The 15,209-nt window shown below is 43.6% G+C and overlaps 1 protein-coding gene across 4 annotated transcripts in view; it reads right to left on the reverse strand.

The window, feature by feature from the left end:
- LOC124480448 (synaptotagmin-2-like) overlaps positions 1-15,209 on the reverse strand; it is a 40,055-nt gene that overhangs the window by 12,178 nt on the left and 12,668 nt on the right. The window contains exon 1 of one of the 4 annotated variants that reach the window (XM_047039771.1): positions 7,057-7,228. The exons of 1 other annotated variant lie outside the window; for it this stretch is intronic. The gene's annotated coding sequence lies outside the window, so the exon portion shown is untranslated. Of the gene's footprint in view, positions 1-6,585; positions 6,642-6,848; positions 6,967-7,056; positions 7,229-15,209 lie in introns of those variants that run through there. 2 more of the 4 variants (XM_047039774.1, XM_047039773.1) reach the window with 2 other exon arrangements.

Consider the following 15,209-nt stretch of genomic DNA (forward strand, 5'->3'; position numbering starts at 1 on the left):
GTAGTTAAGATCAAACAGTGAAGAGCAATCATTGTGCCCAAAATGGTGCTGCACAATTTCATGTATTGTTCATAGTGTGGCATATCTCTGATCTGTGACAAAACAAAACGTTGCTGTAAACCCAGTAGAGTGTGTCTGGAATGGGAGTTACTGCGCTAAAGCAAAAAAGAAACACAGCCATCACTCTTTAGTGATGTTTCCCCGTCTAAACAATTGTTTAATCAGGGCTCTTATCAGCAGGAGTCAAACTGTGATGAGTGCAGCTGAGAGCAGTCTAGTGTCGAGGTGTGAGTGATTGAGCCAGAGCTGGATTCAGAGGGTTGCAGAGGACAGCGGCAGAATAAAAGAAGTCAAATGTAATTAAAGCGAACAGATTTCTCATTTCTCAATGACAGAGATCCTGTCTCCTACAGTTGGTGAGCATTAATAATTCAAATTTAAGATGACTACAGACAGGATATGCTTTGTATTATTCAGGCAAGAGGACTGTTTAAATGTATGGTGGTGGAATAACTTTTGTGTCTGCAATGCAAAAAGCAGATGACTGGTTCAGAGATACTGCTGCAAAACAACTGCTAGCAAAAGCTAGTACAATAGTTACAATAGTACTTTGTGTTCTTTTGTGCAGTTCTGGTTACATTAGAGGTTGACAAAATTGCATTGAATCACTGAGAAAGCACACTAAGATTTATATAAAGTATAATTTGCTCACCTAAACACAGTCTGTAAAGATTGAATTCACATAGGTTCCACTCCTGAACAAGATTGCTTAGATTTTAGATACAGTAATTCCATCCTGTTTTCTTTCAGTTCACCCATGAAGCATCAAGGGCACTGTTAAATATATACTAACCAGAGACAAGTACACTTTACATAAATAACGCATGCAATTTAATCTTAACGCCTCCTTTAGGGTTGCACTGCAGTTACAGTGTATAAAGGGTGTGGACAGCATTACATAGGGATGATCAGCATTCTCTTTGGCTGCAAGATTAATCTCCTGTTTGACCCTCACGACAAGCTAGGCCAGGCAGAATTGAATTAACATTCAGGGATATGGTGTGGTGAACCTTTTTATCTCCTCCTCTCTCCTGCGACCGTCCGGGACTCATTGCTGCATTGCTGTTTTATGACGGCCATTATCCCTGTTTCATCATCAGCTTTCACCACTCACTCCGGGAAAATTAACACTTTACAATGTTTGTCCTTTAAAGGCTTCCATTCACAGAAATATAAAGTAATCAGTGTCAGTTTTAGGTGCCTGTCCCCCAGTGTGCTTCTCATTTCAATAGTGAGAGATTCTTTGGCTCATCACCATGAGTTTAAACAAAATGGCTGTGCTCCAGCACCCAGAGTTACACAGCTCTGGGCATGATCTGGCCCTTATCACTAAACACACTGGTTTAGAGTTGGAAGGGGATTGGCAGCTGTTAGTCTGTGTTCCTCTTCTGAACACAAACACAGCATGTAAGGGTGTTCTGACTCTTACACTGTTGTTGCTGCCATGCTATCAACAGGAGGAAAGAGTAAACTGAACCTCTCCGTTCAAAATACTTCCTCAAGCTAGGGAGAGAAGTGCTTCCTACACACACAAAAACACACACACACATGAATGCATGCACACATACACACACTTAACCTAGTTAATCTTAACATAAAGAATTCATTGTGTTTCAAATCAGTGTTTCTGATTGGTCGTGGAAATCAATTAATGTATCTAGCAAAATCAAGACCAGCCCCCCATCTTGCATACAGATGTTGTTTCAGTGCAGGAGAGTCTCTCTAGGAGGGCCTATTAGCACTCTGGTCAGTCGCGACACAAAACAACCTTAGGAGAGTGTCCAGTAGTTCTGCAGCTGTTTCATTACACAACAACAAGTACCCTGACAAGAATTAATTAACACACTACAGCCAGACAGTTCTTTGTTTTCCCTTGGCCCTGACAACCTGCCTCCATTCCACTTTGTACAGCTGTCTACCAGTGTGCAGACGTGTGGGTGTGTGTGTGCGTGTGTGTGTGTGTGTGTGTGTATGTGTGTGTATGCAAATGTGTATGTTTGTGTGACTTTCTGATGTGAGGTAACCTTCTGATCACTCCCACATATTCTATTCTTTGAAAGAAATACATCAGTCTAAAGCATGGAAAATACATTTGATCCTTCAAAATGGCCACTTCATGTAGCCAAAGAGAAAATTGGTTACAGGGGCATGAGGCTGCGGCTTGAAGCAATGTTGCTGAGAGCATTCGGGCGGTAAAATAAGTATTGGACGTTAGGCATTGTGGAAAGGTTGTTGTATTCACAGGAATGTCACAGTTATCTATATAGGTGTGGTTGGTCACAGGGTCTTTGACAACCAAGCCTTCACTTGGCCAAAGTGAGCTTGTGTGTGTGTGTGCATGTTTGTATGTGTGTATGGCCCCAATGTTCCCTGCCGTCTGCAAATGTATGGGGTGTGTGTGGGTGGTGTGCATTCCCCCGAGCTGAACTGGCCTCTGGTCTCTGCAGCTTCACCACCCCTGCCAATCACTGGATTCAGTAGTCGTCCCTTTTATAGCTCTTTCAGTTAAGGTACAGTCGAGAGTCTTCTTCAATCTTATGTTTAGACAAATAATCATGATTTTACTGTTGAATTCACTGACGGAGCTAAATACTAGAAGGCAATGGTGCATCCACTTGGTAAAGCTTTTGTCTATTGAATGTATCTCAAGGGAAACATTGTTGCTTTCTCAATTTCAACAAAGGGAAAAGGCGTATTCAGCCATGTTGCACAAAGCTATTCTGGGTTAATTGGAAAAGGTTGTCAAAGAAAGGAATTAAAAAGTAATTGCTCCAAGACATGACACTGCACTGGAACTTCTAATAAATTTATATGAGTGAATTGGTCCCTAATGAAAATAGAACAAATATTGTCTGAACTACCAGTGAGTCACCAGTGACCACTGTCCCTCTACAGAATCTATTTGAACTGATCATTCAGAAAAAATAACATCCAAAAAGCGACATTACTGTCCATCCAACACCAGATAGGTTTAACAGAGCTTTTTCGGTAATTGTGGTTTTACCTGTGCCTTTAGCTGTAGCCTCGTGAGTCACCAGTGGTGACCAGGTTCTCTCCCTGCCTTTTCTCTATAATGCAACGTGACATGATTTGTGACCATGTATTATTGAATCATAATGATAGCCAATGGGTATCTTGAGTCTCCACACATCTCAGTTGTGCTGAAACGAGGCTTGTGGTGCATTTCAATTAGAGATAATGTGCAGATTTGTTCTTAACTTCTCTTGGCATGGCAATTTACCCCCGCTGAAATGGACTGGGGGCTCCCTGAACCTTAATGGGCTCGTTTGTGTAAAGTTTTAATAGGATTACTGAGAAAACACTCAAAGGATTGCTGCATTCATGCTTATTTACCATCTGAGGGTGAGATGGAGAGGCTGATCGGAACAGACTAGCCCTCAAAGTCTGTTTAAATATACTTTAATAGTTACGTTATGTCTACAGTTCAAACTGCCACTGTGGTCTTCACGACTGCCACCATCGCTGGCGTTTAACAAGAGCACAGCTTTTGTGGTACTGAAGTTGAGTAAGATTCTCATTCTGTTTCAAGGTCACTATCTAGATGACCTCAACCTTTACAGTATCTCCACACTGTGTTCTGCCAGAAAGGGAAACCCTTTCAAACAGCAATTGATTGACACTACCGTGTCATCAGCACTGCTTGAGTGGTACCAAAGGAGAGGACATTATCACTGACCGACACACACACGCGCGCACCCGCGCACGCACACACACGCACACACACGCACACAGAAGACATATGTAACTCCATTCACCTATCTGTATTTGGATTGTATTGAGGACCCATTTCCTTTTCACACTTACTCACTTTAAGTCTCACAATCTTAGAGGCCCCTGAAATTCCAGACCCTATTAGAAGACACAGACTGGGACTGCAACAGCCGGATAAGGATGTCAAGGAAAAGCCTTATGGATAATGTCATCAACCTTAACAAATCAAGAGCTTTTCCCAATCGTGTCACATTGTGTCCAGACAGTCCCTGAGGCCTGATTTACACCTAGGCCTTGTGTCGATAAAACAATGGGGCCTCCTACCTGCAGCTGCTTGTGACTCAGCTATTATCAGAGGGGAACCTTCAAAAGGCTGGGGTGGCTGCTTGAATGCTGAATGCTGGAAACATTTACAGCTATTCCCCATGTCCCCTTCTGCCCCTCCTAGCTCAGCCCCTCTCCCCAGCCTTGCCCCTGATAGACTGATTAATCATCCTGCCATGGAGATCGTGGTCTAATCTGCATGTGAGGCTGTGTGAGACCAGAGACAGAGCAGGGCACTCCTGCAGCAACGCAGATAGGCCACATCTACAATCCAAATGACGTTGTGTCCTTGGGCAAGGCACTTCACCCTACTTGCCTCGGGGGGAATGTCCCTGTACTTACTGTAAGTCGCTCTGGATAAGAGCGTCTGCTGAATGACTAAATGTAAATGTAAATGTACTGGAAGCCAACAGCCTTAGGTTTTAAAATGGATGGCAGTCATATTGTTACAGTTCCGTCTCACGAATATAAAGTATTTACATGTTGGAGCGAAACACGGTCATCCCACACGCAAATGATGCATCCATTTAAATGTGTTTGTTACAGTGACACTGACCCCCTGCATGAAATTAACACCTCTTTAGTACATCAACACTAAGTTATTAAATCGGGGTCACTTTTGGCATGACATCCTAAACTACACTCCAGGCATAGGATGGAAAAGGAGTTTAGGAGAGGCATTGTGAAAGCAACAGACTTATCTCTCAGCTGGCCAGATTAAAGGGTGATGAAAATGCACTGTCAGCACTCCAGGTCTGGGTGATCCACCCGGCAGCTCTGTGCCACGGTCTGCCAGCCAACACAACATCAAATGGACAAGGCCCCTCACCTGGAGCGATGAGCTGACAGCTGAGCAGTCATACAATGAAAGTGCTGCGTTAAATGTTATGATGATGTATCAGCAAGATTGAATCTTAGCTCATTGTACGTATGTTGAGTAGTGATGGTTTGTGTGAAAAATGATTTGAGCTGTGAGTTGAAAGTAGTGAGTCGATAGAATATGAATGCCTATCTTATTTTCTTGCTCAGTCTCTGTGGGCTAAAATATTCAAAGTTCAAAGACAAAACAAAACGAAAAATTAAGCTAGTGTTGGGGAAGGGCTTTGATGTGCTTCACCATGATCTGCATGATAATGCTTTCATACATGTTCCATATGCGGTGGGGGAAAACACAATAACAACCCTTATCATAGCAAAGGAATTCAGGAGTTGATCAACCAAATGTGGTTTTCTTTAGATGAATTAAGTGTATGTAGAAATGCAAAGTCCTTCTCAGATACACCTTGTCCTCCTTATGTACACTGAAGCCATTATTGTAACGCAGTTCACACCTGAAAATAATTGGCTGAGGCTCAGTGATACAACAGCAGAAAGTGAGACAGGGACAGGATTGATTGGTTCTTATTTCAAGAAGTGGCAAGGAGAAAATCTATAAAGATTTACCTCAGATATTATTCAAGACTATACTATACTTTCATATTCAATTGAATATGAAATTAGATCTGCAACAACTTTTACTCCTTCTCCGGAATGTGAATGTCACATTGTTCTGATGCAGAGCTCCATCAATACGATGGCCTGTGAACAAACTGCACAGCCCCGATGAGTCCAGCAAAGCAGAACCAAATAGTGAGGTCCAAGCAGGGTCCAAGCAGACCCAGATGTGTCCTTGAAACCGTCCTGCCTGCCTGAGCTAGGTCCCATGGGGAGAACCATAAGAAAGAGCATGGTGTACAAAAAACACATCCAGTTTCTACACCATCCCACACATCTGTCAGCTCCTTTCATGTCACACACACACACCAAACCCATCTGAGAGCACGGGGAAAAGCAGGGTGAAACCCAGGTCTCTACAGTAGAGAACCGTCTGCGATTTGGTACGCATGGTGCCCTGTTATTGGGCTCCACATCACTGTTTCTCAAGGGGAGGTGGTGAAAGGGGCTGGTGGGGTAAACACAGCAGCTGTCAATAGGCCAGCCTCCTGGATGCTCTCCAGGAATAGTTGCTACACCCATCAGGGATAAATGAGCCATGATCACTGAGACCAACCTGAATTTACCATCAGCATGATCCTGCACAGACTCCTGGTGCTACACATGACCGGTTAACAAGTCTAACCTTACAAATTGAAATGTCATTAAATCAAAACACATATACTGCCATCCTATCAAAAAAAAACACAATGTTTAACTCGCCATTAAAGTTTGTTCTGCAGTCAGAAGGAAATAGCACGCTAAATATAACAGGAAATCTTCAGAATGTGCACAAACAGGCAAACAATTTTGACAATATTAAAAAATATATATATAATTTTTCAATATGCTATGGGTTGTTTTCACCCGGTCCCTAACGCGATGCTGCAAAGTAGCGTCTTCCGAATGTGAGACGAATGTCGAATATGAAACTAACTTCACCTTTTGTCAACTAACACACTGTTTCGATCTATTTAGTGTGAAATGCTCCCACACCTTGGATGACTTGGGTCGTTCTGATTTCTCTGCCTCCGCGGCTCCGCCATGTGTTTCAGAACAACGTTCTTCAACAACGTCTCTCCGATGGCCTTTCCTCTACCTCCGCTCCGCTCCCGGCTCAACTAAACTTTTTTTTTTAATACTCAAACATCTCAGCGATATAGGCCATTGAGTAACGTAATAATTGCGCGACACAACGTTGCCAACGCTTTTAATAATCGATTTTAATCGATGTAATTGATACGTTGTTGCAGCCCTACCTGAAACTGTCCAACGGTGCACAGAAGAGGAGACAAATCTGGTTACAGCACATCCTGCTCAAACTTAGTCTCCATAGACTGGTCTCCACTTCTGCACTGGACAGCAACATTCAGTTACACCCCTCTAATCCCTTCAACCACAAAGCCCCCAATGTCCTCGTGCAAAAAGTTCAAACTAGGCAGAGAAGACAGTGGTAAACACCCTTACCAGTTAAATCTCCTTAATCCTATTCTTTACGATGGGTTAACCCATTCACCGGAGAGGCACTTAGGGTTAATGTTACAGTGTCTTAGTATCGTCTCTCCACCGCTCTGCCATCAGCCCCAGAAACTGCAGTCCTCCTCTCACTGTTTCCACTGCAGCAGTACTCGCTCTGTTTTACACACACACATACATGCACACACACGCTCGCAGACACACACATTCTCACTACCCCCACCCCTCCCCCTCTCAGTCCCCTCCTCCTTCTTCTCCTCGTCTATCCACTCTCTCACTTTCCCTCCCACTCTCTCTCTCTCTCTCTTCACTCCCCCACTGAGTGGATCCCCCCTCCCTTTTTCCTTTCCCTGCTCTTTCTCTGTCTTCCTCCCCCACCAAGCCTCCTCCACTCCATCGCTCCCTCCTCACTCACTCAGCCTGCTGCTGATTTGTGATTCTGCTCACATGGTGCTGTATGCAGCACTCCGCTCCCCGCTCCAACACACTGAAGGGTAATCTGGGAGAATCAATATGCAATACTATCAAAGCCACAGCCAGACCCTACTTCAAATAACCCCACCCAAGTCCAACTCCTCTGGGACTTCCTCTGAGCTGATACCTCAATGTGTCAGGGCAAAGAGGAGGTAACAGACTAGAGGCACAACACAGGAAGGAGGGGGACAGTGAAGAGAACCAATACGTAGAGGAAGAGACAGTAGTGATGGAGAAAAGAAAGCGGAAGGGGTAAGGGAGGGGAGAGAGCTAATTCTGTCATTTTTACTGCAGTATGATGAACTGTCAGACAGTGAAGGGGGAAACTGTTGAACGATTCTCTTTCTCTCAGACTCTTACCGTCTTTCTCTCTCCTTCTCTATTACAAACTCTCTCAGTCTCACTCTGCTCTTTGAGGATGAAGATGTTAGGACATTTATGCCGCAGCACATGAGTTGTGTCCTGGTCCACTGTCAAAAACCACTCCCTCAGTAATGGCTCTGAAGATTCAATATCATAATCACGGATACTGTACATGGAGGACAAATGAGAAATTATTGTATAAAGAGTTCCATTTCTACTAGGGGCAGCTTCAGAGCTCAACAAATTTGCCATCCAAAATATGGCGGTTACTGTGGATGCAATGGATTTTTTCCTTTATTCTTCTATGTTTGATGTATTTAGTGCACGTCTGTTGGCTTCTTTGCTGTGGCAGATCATTTGGAGCTCTCTGGACATTTATTGTGTGTCACAGAAAATTACCATCTTCCCTTAAGTGGAGCAGCCTCCTAAGCGACCAGCGATGAGCACTTGGAAATGAAATCAATAAGGCCTCAATCACTGAGAACGAAAAGGAGAGGTGAGGGATGGCCATTGCAATTTCACAGCCCATGCCCAGTGAAACAAGAACAAGTATAATTTGTTCCTTGCTCCTGCCAATACAAATAGTTTGAATTGGTTTTGTGCTGGATAAATTATTACTGGCATGCCTTTGGAAATGATCCAATACTTATACCTGACTTAAGAAGTCAGGTGGCTGAGCGGTGTGGGAGTTGGGCTAGTAATCTGAAGGTTGCCAGTTCGATTCCCGGTCGGTGCACATGACGTTGTGTCCTTGGGCAAGGCACTTCACCCTACTTGCCTCGGGGAGAATGTCCCTGTACTTACTGTAAGTCGCTCTGGATAAGAGCGTCTGCTAAATGACTAAATGTTATACATGTCAATCCATTGAAGCTGTCATAAAGATTTCCAAGTATTTCAAATATTGAAATGAAACAGATGTCCAGACACTTTGGTATGTTGCCCTCATTTCAGAAACAGAGTATACACACGAAACTCAGAAGCAGCATTACAACATTTGCTGTAAAGCAGTACATTTAAGTCATTCTAGGTTTAAGATAGGGACAAAACAGAAGGTCTGATCCGACATCTCAAGAGGCAGCTGTAGGCTATTGATCTAACCTGATCCATGGCAAATGTGGTTAACCTCTGGTCACAGTAAACAACATCTGTCCTGCAAGGCTGGAAACTGGAGAGGAGGAGCATAAGGACTGGGAGAGATAGCAGCAGCAGCAAACCCTTCATATCAGAACCATCGGCCACTAAACATGCTACTTCTACTACGAAACGTATTCAATCACAAACTGTACTAACTCTAAACACCACTATCAGGGCGGCTGTGGCTCAGGGGGTAGAGAGGGTCGTTAATCGCAAGGTTGGCGGTTCAATCCCCGACTCCTCCCAGGCCATGTACCAAAGTATCCTTGAGCAAGACTCTGAACCCCAAGTTGCTCCCGATGGGCAGGCCGGCGCCTTGCATTGCAGCTCATCGCCGTCGGTATGTGTGAGTATGAATGGGTGAATGAGAGGCAACATTGTAAAGCGCTTTGGGTGCCACCGAGGTAAAAAAATGCGCTATATAAATGAAGTCCATTTACCATTTATCAATGTTTTCATCAGTTATTTTCTGTTTCAAAAACATAATTTTCGTCTTCATAACCATCCTCATCATCAGCACTATCAATAGTAAGTAATTTAGCAGGAAAGGATCTTTACCAGATTGAACCTTTCTTTCAACTAAGCAGGCCGAGCCTCTGGAGAGATTCAACTGTAACTAAATATTTAATAGTGCTCGAGCAGACTGAGGACACCAGTCTAAAAAAGTTGGATATTATCTTGTAGTCCTGTAGTACACAATGTCCAGCTCCCTCTAAATCAATCTAAGTCTTGTTTACATTGCCATTTGTATTTCAATTCTACAAGATCTGAAAGAAGCATGACATTTTGAGTAGATTGCTACACAAGAGGACAGACGGTGACTGCCTTCTTATTTAGGAAAAACCGATCAGCATCATAAGTAAGTGTACACACCATCCAAATACACGCACACATTCCTATTACACAGTGTGCAACCGGCGCTGAATGTGTCTGCCAAGCAGTGTTTCAATTCTCCAGTCAGACAATCTCTGCCCAATCTCTCTAGGGAATACCCTACAAATGCACATCAAGCTAATAGCTTTCAGGGAGGGAGCTAGCTGCAGACTGACAGTAGACGGCCAGGCGTGGGTCTAAATGAGGACAGGGAAGTGGTAGGTCTGGAAGGGTAGGAGGAGGGAAGCCTTTTAGCTAGAGCAGTGTTCCCCCAATGACAGTGGTCATGGTGGAGTTTAGGACAGTTCTAAACAAGAGGTTCTAGTGTGGTTCAGAGTGAATGGATATTATATTATCTGGTTGGAGATTGATACATAACTGGACATAACAACAGAACAGAAGGTGTTTCTACAAACTTACTATGCTCATTTAATGACGTCATCGACATCCAGTTGTGGAAACAGTAGAACCAGAATTACGTGACTATGTTCTTGCTCAACTGTATTGTACTATTTTCAAAGAAAATGTATCAACAGTCGCTGGCTGCAGTATCTTTTCCACTCAATAGATGTTAGGCTGATCAATGCTAATATTGATTAGGCGGCACACACAGGGCAGAATTTATTTTAATGACAGATGGTCTGCAATTGGTCTGTTGTAAAAGCAGTGGACATTATTGCTTTGTTGTAAAGGCAGTGCTAGCCAGGCCTCTTTCCAAAGGGGTGTATTAGTCAGCTCTGGCCCCTCAGGCTGCAGGCTACAATCACTCAAGGGAATGACTCTGATTAATCAGGTGAGTGCTGGAGACAGTGGGACCTGCAGGAGACTTGCACATTAAGGCCCTCTCTTGTAGTCGACCAGGCTAGCTCACAGTGGGCCTCCTGACTCCACTGCAGAGAGGTGTGGCCAACAGGGATGTTCTCTCTGATCATTATGTCTGATGACAGTGTCAAATTCATAGTGGGGCCACCTTCTGAGCTATGGCAGCAATGTAGACTAAAAGGACTGAGGCAAGGGAGGCCGCTGTGGAGTGACCACAAATTACATTTATTTTCTCATTGAGATGAAGGGTGGAGAACATGGCCATGTGACAGTGTGCAGTCAACTGTCTCTATGGGTCTCGAAGAGGCCAGGGATGAATGAGTGCTGTGTTGATATATGTGGGCAGCTGTTTTACTTTTGCTGCATGTGGCAGCCATGTGTCGTTCACATACAATGTGATTGGTTTGGACTGGTTTTACATGGATCATGTTCTACAGAGAAAAATAGTTAAAAGAGAGTCTGTATTTCACAGCCACCATCCAAAGCAACACAGTCCTTAAGAAGTAAGTGATATAACAGATTTGCATGGGACTAAAATGACAGCCATGTTCTGATAGCCATTACATGGCCCTGACTGCCCCTGTCAAACGAATCCAGTTTGAAAGGGTTAAAGGATGTTATAAGCATAGTGTTTGCAGGTTGGCCATTGGTTTACAGATGTATTCATTAATACAAAGTAAGCAAGTTTACTATAACACTATTTTCTCTCAGAAAATAAGTAGATTGATTAGTGAAACAGTCCTTTAGTTTCCATGCAATCTGTGCATTTCAGTATTGGACAGCACTCATTTAGGAGTTGGAAAATGGTTCAGCTCTATTCAAATGTGTTGCTTTTATTACCACAATAATAAATTATAACAGAAATGGACTTGTAGGCACTAAGAGGTTTCGACAGTTGTCTTCCTCCCACACACAACATGCTGATGTTGCCTCAGAGGCCACTGTTTGGTTCACAAACTTTAGCTGTAATGAATCATTGCTGGAGGCTATTCCTTTCTCTGATTAAAGCAACCCACATTTACTGAATTAATTTATAATTATTTCCTACCATCATCTCAATTGAACATGTGGTTTGCAGGAAGGTAAAGCCCAGTGTGACCAGTCCTGGTTGATCTCTCCTGTCCTCTCCCTTGAAACAATACCTGCACCACCCAGCAGTCTCTCTGGTTTCCTGAGATTTTACAAATTCCCCCTTTCTACCTTCTAATGCCAAAACACCTAACCATTTTATGATTTCTCTCTTTAAAATTAAATACATTGATCATGCTCCATATTTCTTCTGATTTAGTCATCTTCAGAAACACACAAATAGAAGCAAGAATTCACATAAGACGGCACGCACTCTCATTCACATGGATATACATTGTATTGGCAGCATGTCTCCCCATGTCTTTGGTGTTTGGACAGAGGTAAGTGATTGTTTCATTAATCCACATCTATTTAAGACAACAAGCCTCTGGGAAGGCTTTGGTAAACCCTCTCCAGCTCTCAGGCTTGGATGAAGCCACTGACATTTAACTAATGACTTTTGGAGAAGCCCTCCAGAGCTAAAGAATGGGATAGATATTTGGCATTGAGTGCATATTTGAATGAACATTTTTGCAGGCTCTGACTTTAATTACCAACAAAATGATCCAATACCCCTGAGCCCCTCATAGGGACATTATACATTATAGCTGTGAGGGACTCTGGAAGGGAAATTCCAGGAGCATTTGGAATGATTGATTAGTTTCTAAAGAGAAAAGTCAACCTTGTCATACAGAAGTTGTAGTTGCATTTACTCATACGAGAGCAACAACATTCTAAATTTCCATCTCACTGATTTAGTTGCAAAGTCCTGAATCACCATCTCTGTCAAAAAAGCTTACAGAGGCCTTAATTATGCATACTCTTTGCCATAAGAGGCAAGCTACTATTTCTTAAACCTTAGAGAGTATAACATATTCTCCAATTTCAATTAGTAATCAGCAAATCAATCAATTTCAGGAGTCATAGGACCAAATAATCACTGTGTATCCCACAGAGATCCTATGGGTCATTTCATCTGAGACAGATTCAGTCCACTTGTTGGGACAATACTGTTTAAACATTTGCATGGTGATTAATCTGCTGTTTATCTTATTGTCTTGATAAAAAAAAGACAAACCTCCAGTCCAAAATAACAAAGGAAGCATCCAGAACAAATGACGGAACAGTCACTACAGCCTTTCACTTCCAGGACAAAACGTCTCCAAATAAAAGTGGATGCCACAGGAGTGTAAGTAAAATCAATGTTTTTTTACGAGGAGTAATTTCACGGTGACAGGAGCGGCAGGGAGAGCAGTCTGCCCTGCGCCAACAGACAGGCTTTATGGGCCAGAGACTGCTCGGGTTCCAGCACACCGAGTTATGATTCAGAGAGTCCCCTTCCTGCCCCCTCACAGCAGTACCTGTGAAACTGTCAGAGCTGTTTGTGGCTGGCTGGAGGGCCAGGGTGACAAGGAGGTGAAAAACAATGCCTAGCATTAGCTCACTCCTCAGACCTCCTAAGGTAAAAAGGGCACAATCATTATTTCAGATCAAAGTTTTGCTGCAGAAAAGCTGGTTAAGGGAATAGTAGTGCTGATCGTGCACAGTGACTTGCATTTAAACACAGGTATCCATAAATGAACGGTAGCACATTTAAATATATTATCATTAGCATTCTAGTGGAAAGATCATCCAAACAGATGTAGGAAAAACCAGTGCTGAGATTCTGATAGATCACTCTAAAAGCTAATTGCTTTTTTATTTTCAGTTGGAGGAGATAATTGGATCTTTCTCAAGCCTGTCTGGGCCCTCTGGGGATCCAAATCAACAGAAAAACATGTCGGGGCTGTGGGAAAGTCCTTTCAATTAGTGACCAGAAGACTGACCAGACCCCTCTGGTCCAAGCTGCTAATCCAGTTTCTACTTTTCAGAAGAGAAAAACTTGGACAGCTGTAATTGTTTTGTGAAAAGTATCAATCTTGTAACCTTTTGTCTGGTTGACCCTCCTCAGTACTGTATTATTCCAAAAGAAATGTGTGTCAGAAATATTAATCTATCAAGCATTGCACAGTCAGTCGGTGAATACGTTTAAGAAAGTTTATTGCTTGCGGCCGGCCCACAAGGAGACAAAAACATCACACGCCATTGTGCTACAAGTTTGTCTGTTAGCATGTTGTGCTAGCTAGCTATTTAAGCAGCCCCACTCTTTACAGTCATTGGTTAAGACAAAGGCATGCAAATGTTCCATGGTTCTTCTTCATTGGCTCCTTGCGTAGACCTCGTGCGCGTGTGTGCGTGCGGGTTTCAGTGTGTGTGTGTGTGTGTGTGTGTGCCTTTTGACCCCTGTAAGCTTGACCACATGATTCACCCAACACAGATAAGGCCAGACATCTTTTATGGCCTCTCCCTACACACAAGAAATGCTGAACACAGAATCATTCTTATACAGGATAAATGTGTTACATCTTCAATTTTTCCGACAAAGTGTTAGTCCTCACATGGATTCTATATGAATCTATATGTACCTCCTCAAATTCAACACTGAGTTGGAGAAGAGGGGATCCACACTTTCACAAAAACTGGCTATGCCAATCAGCACCAAACTACAGTTTATTCTTTAACAAGATTACTGTGCAGATGCTGAGACAGCCCTGCTGAGCCCCTCAGGATCCTCCTTGCTCCTAACTATTCTCTCTCTCTCTCTCTCTCTCTCTCTCTCTCTCTCTCTCTCTCTCTCTCTCTCTCTCTCTCTCTCTCTCTCTCTCTCTCTCTCTTTTGCTCTCGCTCGCTCGCTCGCTCGCCCCCCGCTCGCCCGCTCGCCCGCTCGCCCGCTCGCCCGCCCGCTCGCCCGCTCGCCCGCTCGCCCGCTCGCCCGCTCGCCCGCTCTCTCTCCATGTGTGTGACACGTGTCTCTCCACAATTGCACTGCTCCCGCACAGACCGGAAAGGGAAATTCAAGTGGGACAGAGGGAGCTTAGGGGAGACGTTTAGACCCGTCGGTGGCCCCAGGCTCTCTGGAGCGAAGCCTATGAACATTGGAAGATGTGTATGTGTTAGGGTGTGGAGCTCTGCACACTGGAGAGATCCGAACCAAATGTAATCCCTCTATTGTGAGGTTGGAAGGTTGGAGAAGAAAAGAATGTGCCGACTGAAATCCCAGTGGCAGTGCTGCAATGCAGGGGTTTAACATAGAGATAGGAGGCAAATGAACACATTTAAGAAACATGTTTTGCTACTACACGCACACACAGTATACTACAGTATTGTCAAACATTGCCCTGTGTATTAAAATCAATTTGGGGCAGGGCTAGTTGCTAGAGTGTTTGCCCAGGTTTATGTCCACAGTGCCATCACAACATCACCTCCTCATGATTGGGGCTGAGAAAGAAGCAGTAAACTATGAAATGAAGGAGTGACAAAGGAGTGCCTTTGCTGGGATATATTTTATGCTATTTTATAACTGTGTCAAA

Source organism: Hypomesus transpacificus, chromosome 18, assembly GCF_021917145.1.
Source record: "Hypomesus transpacificus isolate Combined female chromosome 18, fHypTra1, whole genome shotgun sequence".
Lineage (NCBI taxonomy): Eukaryota > Metazoa > Chordata > Actinopteri > Osmeriformes > Osmeridae > Hypomesus > Hypomesus transpacificus.